Below are 16,125 nucleotides of genomic sequence, written 5' to 3'. Positions count from 1 at the left end.
CTTTCTAATTGATCCTTTGAATCAATTAGTTTGACTCCTCCCCTCTGGAGCAGGAGAAGACAAGCTTGCTCCATCTTCCATGTGAGAGCCCTTCAGATATTTGAAGATGGTTATCATTTCACCTCTCAGCCTTATGTTCTCCAGGCTAGACATACTCAACTCATCTTGGTCACTTCTTCTGCACACGTTCCAGCTTGTCAATATCCTTCTTGTGCTCTGAATTGAACACAGCACTCCAGGTGGGGTCTGATCAAGGCAGAATAGAGAGGGGTACTATTATTTCCCTTAATCTGGACACTATTTCTCTGTTGCTGCAGTCTAGAATTGCATTAGCCTTTTTTGCTGCTGTATCAAATTATTGACTCATGTTAAGCTACTAAGACCCTAAGGATGCATAGGACAAGAGCTTAAACTGAGTGGTATAGTCACTTGGCAGAAGTTCCTGGTTCCTGCTTGGATCTTCATTATTATTCTTATTTACAGGGATTCTTTTGAAACTGGGAGGATTTTTTAAAGAAAAAAATCTGCCATGGGGAAAAAAAATTAGAAGTCATGTCATTGAGAAAGGGCAAGGACTTTTGTTAACCTTCTTACAAAAGAAGAACACTTAATCATGCCAAAATTGAAATATTTCCCGGAGAAACCTGTGCTCAGCAATCTTCATCTCTCTGCAGAACGAGGTTTTATGAGCGGAGAGATAAATCAGGTAAATTAATAGTCTGGCACAATGGGAGGGAGAAGGAGATAAGGTTTAAAGTGATATTAAAAAAAATGACCCATATACCTTAACTGTTAATCCGATCCCCATAAACTCCCATTTTGTAGAATTTTTACTAAGAACATGGCCTCTCTGACCAGAGGATGTCCAGAGATGAAATTAATGTGCTTTTTTATGAGCAGGATGAGATCCTCTTCTGAGAAGACAACTGAGGCCGCAGTTCTCTACAGCAGTGTTAAGTGAAGCTACCTCCTGCAGCCTGTGGATGGGATATGCTGCACAGGTGGGCTTCATCCTGCCCTCTAGATCCCTTCCTACCCATCAGCTGTTGCAGGGAGCAACTGGGAGGAGAAGGGGCTTTAATGTTGTGCAAAATGTAGCTTCTTTGTCAGCAAAGAGAACGGCTGCCAGCAGATTAAATCAGGGTGGAAATTTCTGAGCAGAGCAGAGCAGAGCCCCCACTCAATCTGCCCCATGACCCTGATCTGTGGCCCCCAGATTGGGCTGATGTGCCCTGTGTCTCACTTGTTGGAGCAAGGGCTGGAACTCAATGGAAGAGCAGATGATCTGCATGCAGATCCCTCTTTGTTTGTTTACCTGTTTATTTATTACATTTATATCCCACTTTTCACTCATGGACCTCAAGGTGACATACCGGTACATTGTTCTCCCGCTCCATTTTATCCTCACAATAACCATGTGAGGTAGGTTGGGATGAGAGTCCAAGGGCACTTGGTGAGCTTCATGGATGAATGGGGAATTGAACCCTGGTCTACTTGGTCCTAGTCCAGCACGCTAACCACTACACCACACTGGTGCTCATCCTCTCCTATATTTCTAATCCCCAGCATCTCCAGGGGAAACCCTGAGGAGCTGCTACCAGCCAGTTTAGACCAGGAGTGAGGAACCCTTTTTGGACAGAGGGCTGCACTCCAATCTGAGCAACATTCTGGGGGAAGAAGTGGGCAGGGCCAGAGGCCAGAAGTGGGCAGAGGAACAAATACCAAGTTGTTTCTGCAACCCCGTCTCTCTCTTCCAGCCACCCAAGCAAGGGGCATCACATCTAGTTCCACCCTAAGGTCCTGACAGCACTGTGATGGTCGAAAGTCAACAGCTGCCATAGAAAAGTCTCAAAGGCTTTGTGCATTAGATAAATGTCCAGCAGCTCCAGGGTTACAGCTTCCTGATGTGATGGTTTCTGTAGCTTCTTTTATTTTCTTGCCCACCTGCCGCCCCAACCAAAGGACAAGAACGAGGAAAAATAAATTCTGCCTGCCAGTTACATCTAGCCATCTCAGTAAGGGATAAAGAAACACGCATCTCACTTAAACCAGAAAATCTACTTCTGTACTGCTGGCGGATATAAAGGCTGCTTTTCCACTGCTTCATGTTGCTGCAATTCTGGCCAGCCATTCTGCAAGCTATAGATTTGATCCTAAAAAAAGCCAAAAGGGGGAGGGGAGAGCCCCAAACAAATAAAAAACAAACAAACCAAAGCAAGCTTTCAAGTGGCAATAGGGAACAACAGCCAAGTGAAATTCAGTGCTAGAGTTTATTTCTAAGTTTAAAGGGAGAGTATCTATAGAGTGGCTTAAAAAGAAAAAAAGTCTGTATTTCTCCTTCAGGACTAAGGCTGGAGTGGGGAACATTTTTTCAGGCCATGTTCCCTGCTGGGAATGCTTTGAGAACCACAGGCGCAGATTGCAGCTATAACAAAGGCGGCATTTTTTCATCTCTGCCAAGCTAAGCAGTTGGCTCCTTACCTCCCTCGCCCTGACCTAGCCACTGTGATCCACATGACGGTCACCTCCAGGCTTGATTATTGTAACTCATTCTACATGGGGCTGCCCTTGAGACTGATCCAGAAACTCCAGCGGGTGCAGAATGCCGCAGTGAGACTCCTTACGGGGTCTTCGCTGCGAGATCACATTCATCCGGTGCTATACCAGCTGCACTGGCTCCTGGTGGAGTACAGGATCAGGTTTAAGGTGCTGGTTTTAACCTTCAAAGCCCTATACAGCCTAGGGCCCTCGTACCTACGGGACCACCTCTCCTGGTATGCCCCACAGAGGAACTTACGGTCTTCAAATAAAAACATCTTGAAGGTCCCAGGCCACAGAGAGGTTAGGCTGGCCTCAACTAGAGCCAGGGCTTTTTCAGCTGCGGCTCCAACCTGGTGGAACGCTCTGTCACAAGAGACAAGGGCCCTGCAGGACTTGACATCTTTCCGTGTCAGTGTTTGTAAAAAGCAAAAAAAAAAAAAAAAAAAAGAAGAAGAAGAAGAAGAAGAAGAAGAAGAAGAAGAAGGAAAGGGTTCTGACCTCCCTTTGTCTCTTCAGCCTGGTCCTCGGACCCTTGTCGGCACAAAAGAGTCGACGAAAATATACCTGCAGAGTTTTATTCTCAAAAGTCTTTGTGCAAAACACGACTGAACAACTATACACACCAGCACTAACCAACCAACCCAACCTCAACCTCCAGCCTCAGCACAAACTAACATTTCTCACTTATATATACAACTTGGTGCAGACAGCTGAGTCATGCTGACCCAGCTTTATTCGCATTAAAGAAACAGCGGCCATTTTAGCCGTGACATGCAAGACAGAGCTGTTCCACCAGGCCTTTGGTCAGGGCGCAGCCTGACTCCCTCCTTTGGCAATATTTACAAAACTTTAGTTTATGGTTGCCATCAATTTTGATTTTAATGAATTTTTATAATGTTTTTATAATGTTGCACTGTTTTAGTGTTGTTAGCCGCCCTGAGCCCAGCTTCGGCTGGGGAGGGCGGGATATAAATAAAATTATTATTATTATTATTATTATTATTATTATTATTATTATTATTATTATTATGCCAGTTGCCCTCAGTTCCTTGAAGGCCAACATCTGGCAACCTTTAAAAGGTCACACAACTGGGTGGTGCCAGAGGCAAAAGTGGGAGGATCAATGAATGTATATTTGACCTTTGCACAGAAGACTAGTTTCTACACACATTCTCACCCACCCCTCTCTATCCTCCACCCAGGCAAGCAGAAAGTTCGAGGACACATTGAGGACTCTGGCCTGGAGAGATGGGGTGTCGCTAGGGAGAGTCTCATGGGCTAGATAAAAAAAGCCTGAAGAGTCACTACAGGCTGAAGATCTGAAGTTCTTCACTACTGCCATAGAGAATAGCAATCTAGATGGGGTGAGTAATGGTGTGACCCAATGCACAGCAACTTTTGTATGTTTACAGAGATTCCACTTGAAAGAAGATTAGCTTCCAGGATGGAAAAAGAAAGCTTAAGACTATGCAGAATTGCATAAGATGACAGGAAGGATTCGAAACCTGCGGGACCAGAGATTCACAGAAGATTGGAAGAAATATACAAACTATTTGAAGAGCAACTGAAATCAACAAATTACGCTAGTAGGACTACAAGAAGTTTTGTAAGGAGGACTATATGAAATATTGCAAAGAAGATAAAGAAGAGAGACATTAGTTATGATACTTAAATGTAATAGTGAAACTAAGAAATGTAAATTAAGTGGAAAAGATTGGAAAATTTTCAGATGTGATTGATGGAAGTCAAAAAAAATTTGTATAAGATATGAAAGTATGTTTTATAATTGTTGAAAATGATATGTTAAAACTAATAAAAATATATATATAAAGAAAAAGAAAGCTTAAAGTGTGTGTCAGAGAGAGAGAGAGGTATGGGGGCTAAATGAGGGGTCCTTAGGGCATGACAGGAGTTCAGTGGCAGAGCATCTGCATCGCATGCATAATGTACCAAGTTCAATCCCTGGCATTTCCTGGTAGGGTTTGGACTCCATGTCTGAAACCGTGGAGAACTTCTGCTGGTCAGCGTAGACAATACTGAGGCAGATGGACAGATGGGAAAGAAGGAATTGGCAACAGCAACCAGAACAGAACCTTACTTTTGACTATATGTGCAGCTCACAACCTTGTCATTGCCAACACGCTCTTTCGACAAAAAAATAAATTTAAAACATCATGGAGGCACCCTTGGTCGAACCACTGTCACCTCTTCGACTATGTAATTTTCTGAGCTCAAGATCGCCATGATATGCTCCTTACCAGAACTATGATGAGTGCCAACGACTGCTGGACAGATCACCGATTAATACACTCCATGATGGCTATCAAGATTATACCTCAACACAGGCTTCAAGGAAGGAAACCAAGGTGCAAAATGAACACTCAAGCCCTTGAAGATCCTATTAAATGGGATTGTTTCCAAACAACTCTTAAGGACCATCTGCTTTTGGGGAGCCCTGATAACATCAAGGAACACTGGACCAAACCAAAAACATTCATTTTTGCAGTTTGTGAACAAACTATTGGATACCAAACCAAGAAACACCAGGAGTGGTTTGATGAGACTGGTATAAACACCAACGACTGGGAAACACTGCCCTGCGAGTGCTCCAATCGGAGAACAGCCTTTACCAAAGGTGTCATGGGCTTTGAAGATGCTTGAACACAGGATGAAAGGGAGAAACATGCTAAGAGGAAGGCACGCTTGGCAAACCCTCACCATGATCAACTTCCACCCGGAAACTTATGTCCCCATTGTGGAAGGACGTGTGGATCCGGAATTGACCTCCATAGTCATTTACGGACTCACTGTTAAGACCATGTTCATGGAAGACAATCTTACTCGGCCACGAGTGATTGCCACCAGGGAACCATAGCTATAAAAAACTGGGTGGTATTCAACTAAGGTTTACTTAATGGACTTAACTTAGTCACCTTTGTTAATTTCACTCTGAGTAAAAGTGACTTAAATTCCCCCCTCAAGTGAAACATTGGTTAATAAGATGATCATGTGGGGTCCTTCTCAAATGACTGCAATGCCTCCATTATTCTTTCCATCCACCTTCTCTGGGCATCATGTACACAAATTCCTGGGTCGCTTTAAAAAAATTTGATCTTTAAGAGGGAGAGTCAGAAAAGCCTTTGTGCAGTAAGGGATTCGTTCAGAAGAAACAATGGTCTGTCTGTTTAACCAACCATCCATCTCTAGCTAGATACAGATATAGACATTTGGGGCTGAGGGATTTGCATGAGGTGTATGAGATCCTGCTTTGTTCCATGATGGCCTTTTGAAATGCAAATTCTACCATGCTGATCTACTTATGCTAATACCTCCTAAACAAAGGGCATTAAAGTAATAGCTTCCTATTAGCAAAGAAATGCTACACAACTGGCATTAATTGCTAATATTTGAGACTGCTGGGGATATCTAAGGTCCCAGCCTGAATTTGTTTCTAGCCCAAATATCGTATTAATGAAAGTATTTTTCAATTTAGCTGCTCCTAAATGTGTTAAAAAGGATAGAAGCTCAGTTCTAGCCTGGTTCACAAGTGCCCATATTTTTACAGCTTGATACATTGTCACCTCACAGCTGAATGAGTGAATGGAAGACCCTGAAAATCATGGACTACATTTTTAAATTCATGAAATGCCCAGGGCAGAGCATTCTCTGTGGTAGCCCCTAAGCTGTAGAATTCTCTCCACAAAGAGGAGCCTCTGGATTGTTCATTGCACAGCTGTGTGTGCACCCTATTCTTCTGATTATAAATTGTTTCTAAACCCTGGGGACTGTCAGGAGCTCAGCCTACACTCGAGTAGGACCCTGGTAGAGACACATGCCCATCTGGCATGTTCTCTCCCTCCTGGTCAATCGTTCGGGAGCTTCAAAAGCTTTCTTCAGCCCGAACATCACAGCGACCGATGCCAACCGACACCGGCACACTTAGGGATCCGCAGAGTTTGTGCATCATGCGTAACAGACCTCAGCAACTCAGCATTTTGGCTAATCTAAACACAGAGAGAGCACTGCAACATGGCTGCCTCTCTCTTTAGCATCAGACAGCAAAGAGAAAGAGAACAAAGGACAATATAGTCCCACTTCACGGAACACAGTAACACAAACATCCTGTCTTCGTCACTACCCACTCTGTGGAGTCAAAACATATACCGTCATGTGAAAGACAACAATCCCATGACTGCAATCACGGAGCAGGAATTCTAACAGGGACTAATGTTATCTATCTATCATATTTAGAGTATATCTCACCTTTTCCTCACAGAGCTTAAAACGGAGTGCATGGTTCTCCCCCTCTCCATATTATTCTCATAATGACTCTCAAGGTAGGCCAGGCTGAAAGACTGCAACTGGCCCATGATTACCCAGGCAAACTTCATGACTATGTGGGGATTTGAGCTCTGGCCTGGCCTAGATGCAGACTTCAGAATTAAACCCTGGGTTAATCTGAGGCATGAGAGCTAAACGGAGCCTCCGTGGGCAGCATCAGTGTATCTCTGTGTACAAGAATGGTAGTGATTCACAAGAAGGGATTACCTTTCACCTTCATTTCCATGGAAATGGATTGCGCTTTTGATCTGCAAAGGCAGTACTTTATTTTCTTATGTTCTTAAGCCTTCTGTGGCTCCCATTCCAGCTGGGTTTAGAAGCTTCCGTTGCTAACTCTGAAGTGGCTCAGCTATGACTAGCTTGGATAAACTGGAGAGAGTGTTCACTTAAGGCATGGTGGCATTGCATGTCCCTGGACTGCTGCTCTCATTTTAGTTCCACCAATACAGCTCAACCATAGCCCAATAGAAGGCTAGAAAAGAAGTTGGGAGGGAGAGAACAGAGTAGTATTATCTGTTTTATTTGTCAAAGAGTAACGGTTGCCATTAAATACTTCCTTCCCCTCTCCCAGTCTCAGTTTCCAGGGTCCTAAGACAGAGATGCGCTGAAGGGGATGAAGTTATGGCGTCTGTTGACAATTTTACTCCCTATGGACCTAAAACAATACAACCCTTTCCCCCCAACTCTTCACTTTTTAAAGTTTATGCCTGCTTTTTGCACCCTATTTCTCCCATCACAACAGGCCTCCAGGGTGAATTGGCCAATTAAAGGGAAGGCATCCCACGAAATGGTATGTGTGCGTCGTAAAATGCAGTTCGCAGCACCCTCATTGCCCATCGTTTCTCGTGGAGGAGAAATATAGCTTACTGCTATCTACACAAGCGTGTTTTTGTGAGGCTCTCCATTTCATATGTTGCCTCTCCAAGCCCTCCCGGCTGTAAAGAATGGGGAGGTCAACACTCTTGAAGCAAACCACGGGTTTCTAAGTGATTTCTTTTCCAGCACAGCTTGCTTGTCACAGGAAAGGCCATATCCTTCTGGTATGGGGGTAGACAATATTCCCAGCTGGATAAATTCATCTTTACCACAAGTATATGTTGTGTATGTTTCCAGTTTTGTTTAAAATGTATTTGCTGGTTTTTGTTTCTAACTGTTTTTGCTTTTTTTTTAATGTGCATCACCTTGATAGTAGTCTGTTGAATCTTGTTCATCTGTTGAGGACCATATTTCCTTAGGAGTGTCAGGGACCGTGTTGAGGAGGGCTGCACTGATGAAAAATGGTGGGAGCCGCCCCCTCCCCCTGGCCCTGAATCTTCCCGGGAGCAGGAGGACAGTATAGATTTGGAACAGTGGTTTGTAGAGGGGCCTAGTTCAGAAGGCAGAAGCTGGGAAATACTGGATGGGGAACAGCAAGCAGAAGAAACACTAGAGGAGAAAGAGTTAACAGACTCACAGTCTCTGGCTAGTATCCACCCACCTTCCCCAAAGTCCCGGAGAGCTCAGAAAGGGGCAGAACAGAAAACACAGCTGCTCCAAACTCATATTACAAGACGTAGAAGTGATGTAGATTAATAGGGTCGGGAGGGGGGGTTGAACTTAATTGGGAGCACCGCCATTCCTAGGTGATGTGTTCTTTGTTCTCTTGCTGTGATTATTAATGTTTCTAAGTGGTAAGAAGACTACTTTTCCTTTGCTCAGCTTATTTACTGCCATGGGGGCGGGGGGGGGGGAGCCAATTCCCTGAAGCCTGACAAGGAGTGATCTGTCATGGGCCACATAACAGTGGTGGTTGGAGCTACTCCTTTCCCCTTCCTCTTTCTGCCACCCCCTTCTCTCTCCCTTTTGCTGCACCCCCTTTCTCCCACCTGCCCCCTTTCTCACTGGCGAATGAAGTCATTGTTCTAGCTACTTTTGCCTCTGGCCCCACACATCCCTAGTGTGTGACCCCTGGGAGCTGCCCAGAAGGGAATACACCTCTGGTGATGAAAGTATTCCCTCTTCCCTGGTCCAGGAAAACCTCCTTTACATAGGAAAGGCAGAGAATTTAATGTCTCTAGACAATACGACTATATAAAGAACCCTGTTGGGTCAGGCCAAAGATCCATCTGGTCCAGCCCTTGATTTTCCACGGTGACCAATCATGTGCCACTGGGAATCCCACAAATGAGAAATGTGCACCACAGTCCTCTCCTGCTCATGATCTTCATCTCAACTGGTATTCAGAGGTGCACCACTTCTGATCCTGGAGGCAATAATAGCCATCATAACTGGTAACCAGTAAGACACTTAATAGTGTGTCTGTGTTAGAGATAGGCAACTCTGTCAGTTTGGGGGCTCTCAATTTCTTTCTCATATTTTAAATTTAATTCTCCACATTTCTTCAGCAAGCCTTTTTTTTAAAAAAAACAATTTTTATGACAGTTCATCAACATTTACTGCAAATTTCCCTCAACATACACGATTTCTTATGCAGTTCTGACTAATATACACATTTTTGCAAGTAAGTGTCCCCAATATTATCATTTTTGTATGTAATTCTCTCTCTCTCTCTCTCTCTCTCTCTCTCTCTCACACACACACACTTCCTCCAAGAGATGCATTTCTGAATGTATAGTTTCATTGGAGATCTGCATTGCAAAATTCAGAGAAGTACAGATTTCAAAGGATAGTTCTGTTTCAGTTTGTGTACTGTTTCACATAGTTTGAATTCAGTCATTTCTCAAATCAAATTCCTCTTCCATTCCCCATCTGTATGCACACTATAGTCATCCAGCGCACCCCCTGTTTTCCATTTACCTTAACTCTTCTTAACCCTAAAACCCAATTAGCTCAAATCAAGAAAAATTACTAGATAGGAAAGGAAGAATCTATTTCATGGCAGATGGCAGGTGAGCCACTATGATTCATAGAAAGGGAAGATTTCCACCACTGCAAGCTGCATCTATCTTCCCTTGGAGACTGATGGAGCCAGTCTCTATTCTTAGTCTTCAATTTATCTGCGTATACACACTGTAAAAAGAGAGCTGTTCCCAAAGGAAGTCTGAACTGTTCCATCATAACTTAGCTGCTCCAAGTTTGAGTTGTTGGTGCTTAAAGGAACAACAGAATTTAAGCAAGCATATTTACCCACAGCCTTTTCTTGCTGATGAAGCTTCTGAAGGATGTGGGAAGGAAATGAGAGCTTCATTCCCCTTCACTGTTACAGCCAATATGCTTCTGACTACCAGGTTGGTACTCATCTGTCTTAGGAGACATTGGAGGAGTGTGACATTGAGGGTGAAGTCAATCTGCTAGAAGGTTACAGTGCCTGCTGTGGCTGGAGAGACCAATGTGGGAGAGACATGTTTTGTTGCAGCTGGGGCAGAGGAAGGCGTCCAGTTCGATTGCTGCAGATGTACCATGGCGTTTCTTCTCTCTGCATCCCTCCCAGTGGCCATTCCTCCTTTGGTCACTGCTATGGATGCATGGCCAGACTGCCTGTCTCCAGGCACTGTGGTCATCTGCAGGGAATTCCCACATGGTGATGTTGGTGTTGCCAACCTTCATGTCACATGTCCAGAAACCTTTTAATGCAGAGTTGGTCTGCCAATCGGAGTGGTGCCTGAAGCCAGCTGCCTGTAGAGCATGTCCTTGGGGGTCATGCTTCTATTCTGTGGACCTAACCATGCCAGCTGCTGAAGCAGTTGTTGCTGAAACAGGAATGTGAACTTGTTGGGAATGTGGCTTGGGAGAGCACATCTTTGTTTGAGACTCTGTCCTGCTTCGTGATGCCCACGAAGGTGTTGAGGCACCACTCCAGGCTGTTGTAAATTGCCAGTGACTTACTTCCATAAAGCACACAAGCCTGGTAGACCTTCATCTTGTCATTGGATGTCAACATCACATTCTCCCATACCTTTTTGGAGAGGTGAACCATTGCTGTAGGCTACCTTGCCAATATGCTTGTTCAGCTCAGCATCTATGGAGAGGCTGCAGATTATGGTGGAACCCAGATAGACAACATTGTCTACTTCACTTCAAGCATGTGGAAATCACTAGTGAGATGGGTGCTTGTGGTCTTTTCATGGGTATCTGACTGGCCACTATGAGAACAGAAGGGACTTTGGCCTGATCCAGAAGAGTTCTTCTTATGTGCTTATGCATTGATGGTGACCTACAACCTTCTGAAGGTCAGCAGACTCTTCCACTCCCACACCTGAGATTTCAGTTCTAGGAACTTTCCTCTGGCAGATACAGGCATGTTCCATTATCTGTGTTGCTTGCCTTATCTCAGGACCAACAACATGGTGTGCTTCAGATGTGGCTGGACTACAACTTTCATCACCCCTGGCTGGGGCTAATGAGAATTAGAAGCCAGAAACATCTGCATCTCACTTTTGTGGGGTGGGAGCCCACAATAATGTTGGGTATAAGTTCCCTCTGAGTGAAAGCCAGGGTGGGAGTGTGTGCACTACTCCAAGTGAGAGATGGGGTTGGGTGCTTGTGGATGTTTGAAGATCAAGTCTCAGATCCACACTTTTGGAGACAAGAGCATCATCTGAAACATGGCAATGTTCTGCATACTATCGTTCTATTTTTGTAGTGGTATTGTTCTGTCTTCTGTCTCATTTAAAGTTATTGAATTAGGTTAGCTTACTTGTATTGTTATATACAGTGGTACCTCTGGTTGCGAACGGGATCCGTTCCGGAGGCCTGTTTGCAACCTGAACAGAACACAACCCGCATCTGTGTGTGCCACAATTCAACACTTCTGCACATGCGTGTGACGTCATTTTGCACATCTGCGCATGCGTGAGTGGTGAAACCTGGAAGTAACCCGTTCTGTTACTTCTGGGTCGCCACGGGATGCAACCTGAAAATGCACATCCTGAAGCAAACGTAACATGAGGTATGACTGTACAGTGCTGATTAGTTTAAGCTAAACCAGGATCTGCAAGTTTCTGCCCCTTATGGTAGAATGCAGGTGCACCTTTTGTTTGGGGCTACATTGAAAATCTGCCTTCTTACCTTGTGTCCAGTCCTAGTTTTGATCTAGCACAGAGGCAACTGGAATCCTGCTCTGGGATTGGATTGGATTGATCTTTATTACGGCCATTGGCCCGTTACACGACAGTTTCCCATACCAACATATTATACCTGCTCTGGGAGAAATGTTAGAGATAGTAGGCCTCTGAATGTCAGTTGCTGGGATGCACAAGTCAGGAGAGTGCTGTGGGGAGTGTGGCCTTGCTTTTGTTGACAGCATGCAAGCCATCTTTTGTGCTCTATCTGGAACTTTGGAGAGGGGCTCAAAGAGGACAGAGTACTTGTATTGTATTCGACGAGCATCTTTTTGAAACTGGGCTCATGGAAGGAGCTAAACCTCACTGTGAGGATTGCATGTCTCCTACCCACCCCAAATCACACCATGTTCAGCACTGACAGGTGGGTGTTCTGGAAACCTGGCAAGTAGAAGTGACAGCTTTGAGGTGGGCTGCACTGGCCAATGCATTGCATGTTTGTGATGGCCTGGGAATCTGATTCAGAGGCTGAACCGGAAAAATCCCAGCCTGCACAGGAGTCCCCGCCTCCAGGGCCGGCTGAGCTGGGGCAGGGCCTTGATCCTGAAGCGCCTGCACCTGTGCCGGATCCTCAGGAGCAGGCACCAGGTGAATCAACTCTAGCTCCAGAGGAGATTGAGGACGCATGCCTACAGGTGCGCCTCTCCCAGCCCTGTCAGGGGAAGGCGAGTCTCCCCCTGGGTCCAGTAACCCACCAGCCTCTCCTGAGCTGCAGAGGCTCAGGGCAGAGAGGCGGAGGGAACTGGTTTCTCCCAGTAGGAGTGCTTGCCTTAAGGCCAGGAGAGGCGGGTCTCCTGGGGGCCGGGACCGCCCCCGGCCTCAGAGATGATAAAGGCCAGTCAGCCCGGTCCCAGATTGTGGGAGCAATGTCGTTGAAGAGCTGTTTCGGCCAGCACCCAGTCCTGTTCCCCCAGAGTTCCTGTCCTTGCCTGGCTCCTTGCTGTGGACCCCGCTTCGCCCATGGAGGACTGTCTGCTGACCCTCGACTCAGGTCCTGGACCTCGCCCCACAGTAACCTCCCCCCTGGACCAGCACAATGTTCCTGTGCCAAACGCAACAAAACCTAAGGACAGGAAGAGAAGCCATCCCACCCACCACCCACCTTTGCCAAGATGACACACTCCCCTCCTTTCTCCCCCTTTGTTATAGCCAAGGCCAGCATGAAGATTCAGCATCCTTGGATAGCTGGAGAGACTCCAGAACTCAGGAAGGCCCACAACTGTCCTCCTTACAAAGAAGAGATTAACCCCTCCTTTCTCCATTATCATAGGGGTAGGAGAACCTTCTTAGCTCCAGCATTTGACTGTTTATACCACATACACTGAGGGCTCATCCACAGTTCTGCCTGTCTCGCGCCTAGAAAGCATGGGTCCAAGTAGTTTTCTGTTTGACTCCCGCTTTCCAGGCATGGGTCTATGCGGTTTCCCCTGGCCCTGTTCCTTTCCCAGGGAAAACACATACTTTCATGCTAAATCTGGACAAATGTCAATTCAGAGGAAACCCAAATTGCTATTTGTTTCAAATCAGCACTAAAGAGCGGGTTTTCCCCTGACAGTCATGGACTGCTCTGGGCCATCCAGTCTGAACCATAGTGATCCTAGGTTGTTTGTACCTACCTGATCTGATGCTGAAGTCCCTTTGAATATGCCCAATTTGGCTCAGGCTAAGTCCAGTGCACAGCCCTAACATATAGAATCTAAGAATATAGAGTTGGAAGGGACCATAAGGGTCATCTGATTTAACCCCCTGCAATACAGGGATCGGGACACGGATGGCACTGTGGGTTAAACCACAGAGCCTAGGGCTTGCCAATCAGAAGGTTGGCGGTTTGAATCCCCGCGACGGGGTGAGCTCCCGTTGCTTGGTCCCTGCTCCTGCCAACCTAGCAGTTCGAAAGCACATCAAAGTGCAAGTAGATAAATAGGTACCGCTCCGGCGGGAAGGTAAACAGTGTTTCTGTGCGCTGCTCTGGTTCACCAGAAGCGGCTTAGTCATGCTAGCCACATGACCTGGAAGCTGTACGCCGGCTCCCTCAGCCTATAGAGCGAGATGAGCACCGCAACCCCAGAGTCGGTCACGACTGGACCTAATGGTCAGGGGTCCCTTTACCTTTAATACAGGGATCACAGCTAAAGAACCCCTTGACAGATGTCCACCCAACCTTTCTTAAAAAAATATCCAATAGAGAGTCCACCACTGAGGTAGTCCATTCTACTGTTGAACAGCTCTCGTCACCCAAATGTTCTTCTAATGCTTAGCCAGAATCTCATTTCTTGTAATTTGAAACTGTAGGTTTGGGGCCTGCCCTCTGGAGCAGCAGAAAACAAGCTTGCTCCATCTTCCATGAGACAGCCCTTCAAATATTTGAATACGGCTAGCATATTACCTGTCAGTCTTCCCTATATGTATGTTTGTGTGTGCGCGCAAATCTAGCGACTGCTGCTCAGAAAGACAAAGCCAGAGAAATGACAGGGCTGATAGAAGAAGACGAAATGAAATGCAGCCCTTGTGGCCTGCCTTTTGTAAAAAGGCAATGCTGTGAGAGATGTCCAGCTGCTGCACAGGGAAATTCTTCAGAGAACGATTCCCATTAGGACTAATTGGTTTGTCAGTGTCCTCCTCATTACCATTCCCCCCTCCCTCTGCAGTTTCGATTTCCTAAGGTATGAGAACAAAAAGCTCTTGTTCTTGAAGCACATTTGTGGAAGCAAAGGGGGGGGGAGCCAGAAATCTGTAGGCCCCTGAGGAGAAGTCCCATCGACTCAGTGGAAGTTCCTTTGTAAGTTACACATAGGAACTGTCAACGTATATCTGAATCTATTTGTTTCTGTTTTCCCCTCAGAAGTGGCATAGCACCATTTACACATTGGCGGCGAGGAACTGTGTTTTCTTTGAAACACAGTTGAGCTGCTGCCAGCCTGTGTTGACAATGCTGAACTAGCTGGACCAAAGGCCTGACTCAGTACGAGGCAGGTTCTTACCAGAGGAAGCACTGTGGGCCAGTGGTACAGCATTTGTTCAGCATGCAGAAGGTCCAAGGTTCAACCCCCAGCATCTCCAGGTAGGACTCGGAGAGAACCCTCCCTAAAACCCTGGAGATGTGCTGCCTGTCAGTGTAGACACTACTAAGCTAGCTGGACCAAAGGTCTGACTTAACATGAGGCAGCTTCCCATGAAGGGCCAAAATTTAGCCACCCACAATGGGTACAGCTCCAAGTACTCCCATTTGGTTTTCAGGCAAATGGCAAGGGAGCCACCTTGAGGTCCCAGTCCTGGGTCCTTTGGATGGCATACCAAGGTTTCTTCCTGTCTTTGGATCATGAGCATCTTTCCCCCCTTCCCTGAACCCTCAATTTAGACCCTGAAAAAGAAGGGCAGGTGAGTCAGGAGAAGGAGTTAGTAGCACAGGTCAGAGAACATACCCTCCAACAATTTATCCGATGAAAATAGGAACATCCTATTCAATAATAATAATAATAATAATAATAATAATAATAATAATACCCCACCCATCTGACTGTGTTGCCCCAGCCACACTGGATGGCTTCCAACATCTATAAAAACATAATAAAGCATTGATCTTCCTCATACAGGGCTGCCTTCAGATGTCTTCTAAAGGTTGAATCATTGCTTATCTCCTTGGCTTGTGGGTCGCATAACTCCCTGCTCTCCAACATTTCTCCGGTGAAAATACAGACGTCCTAAGGAAAAGCGGGACATTCCAGGATCAAATGAGATACAGGGATGGCTTCTCTAAATCTGGGACTGTCCCAGGAAAGTAGAGACACTTGGAGGGTCTGAAAGCAGGGACAGAGCAAGGGGGTGCGGTGGGGTCGGACCACCCCGGGTGCCCTCATTGAGGGGGGTGACATTTGGCGTGCTGCCCACCTGCCCGCCTGCGACTCCCTAGCCTACCCCAAGCCATTGGGGAAAGGGGGGAGCTGCGCCGCTTTGCTGGCAGCATTCCCCCTTCCTCCATCGTTTTGACAGCTGGGGGAGACTTGGGAGTTGCGGGCAGGAGGCGCGTCGAATATCCGCCATTGGTGCCATGCTGCAGGGTGCCATGCCGCTCCATACACCCAGGGGGCTATCCCGTGCCTGGGAGGTCACCCTCTGCGCCCCACCCCCCTCAGGAGCATGCCCACCCTGGGCCGTGCGGGCATATGCTCCACCGCTGTCTGAG

General features: G+C 46.3%; 1 protein-coding gene across 2 annotated transcripts in view; it reads right to left on the bottom strand.

Annotated features, from left to right (window-relative positions):
• Positions 1 to 16,125, bottom strand: part of GALNT9 (polypeptide N-acetylgalactosaminyltransferase 9) — a 204,495-nt gene that overhangs the window by 41,756 nt on the left and 146,614 nt on the right. The window lies entirely within an intron of this gene.

Source organism: Podarcis gaigeae (genome assembly GCF_964106915.1).
Source record: "Podarcis gaigeae genome assembly, chromosome: 16".
NCBI lineage: Eukaryota > Metazoa > Chordata > Lepidosauria > Squamata > Lacertidae > Podarcis > Podarcis gaigeae.
The sequence above is the reverse complement of the archived record's forward strand: the minus strand, read 5'-3'. Positions and strand labels throughout refer to the sequence as shown.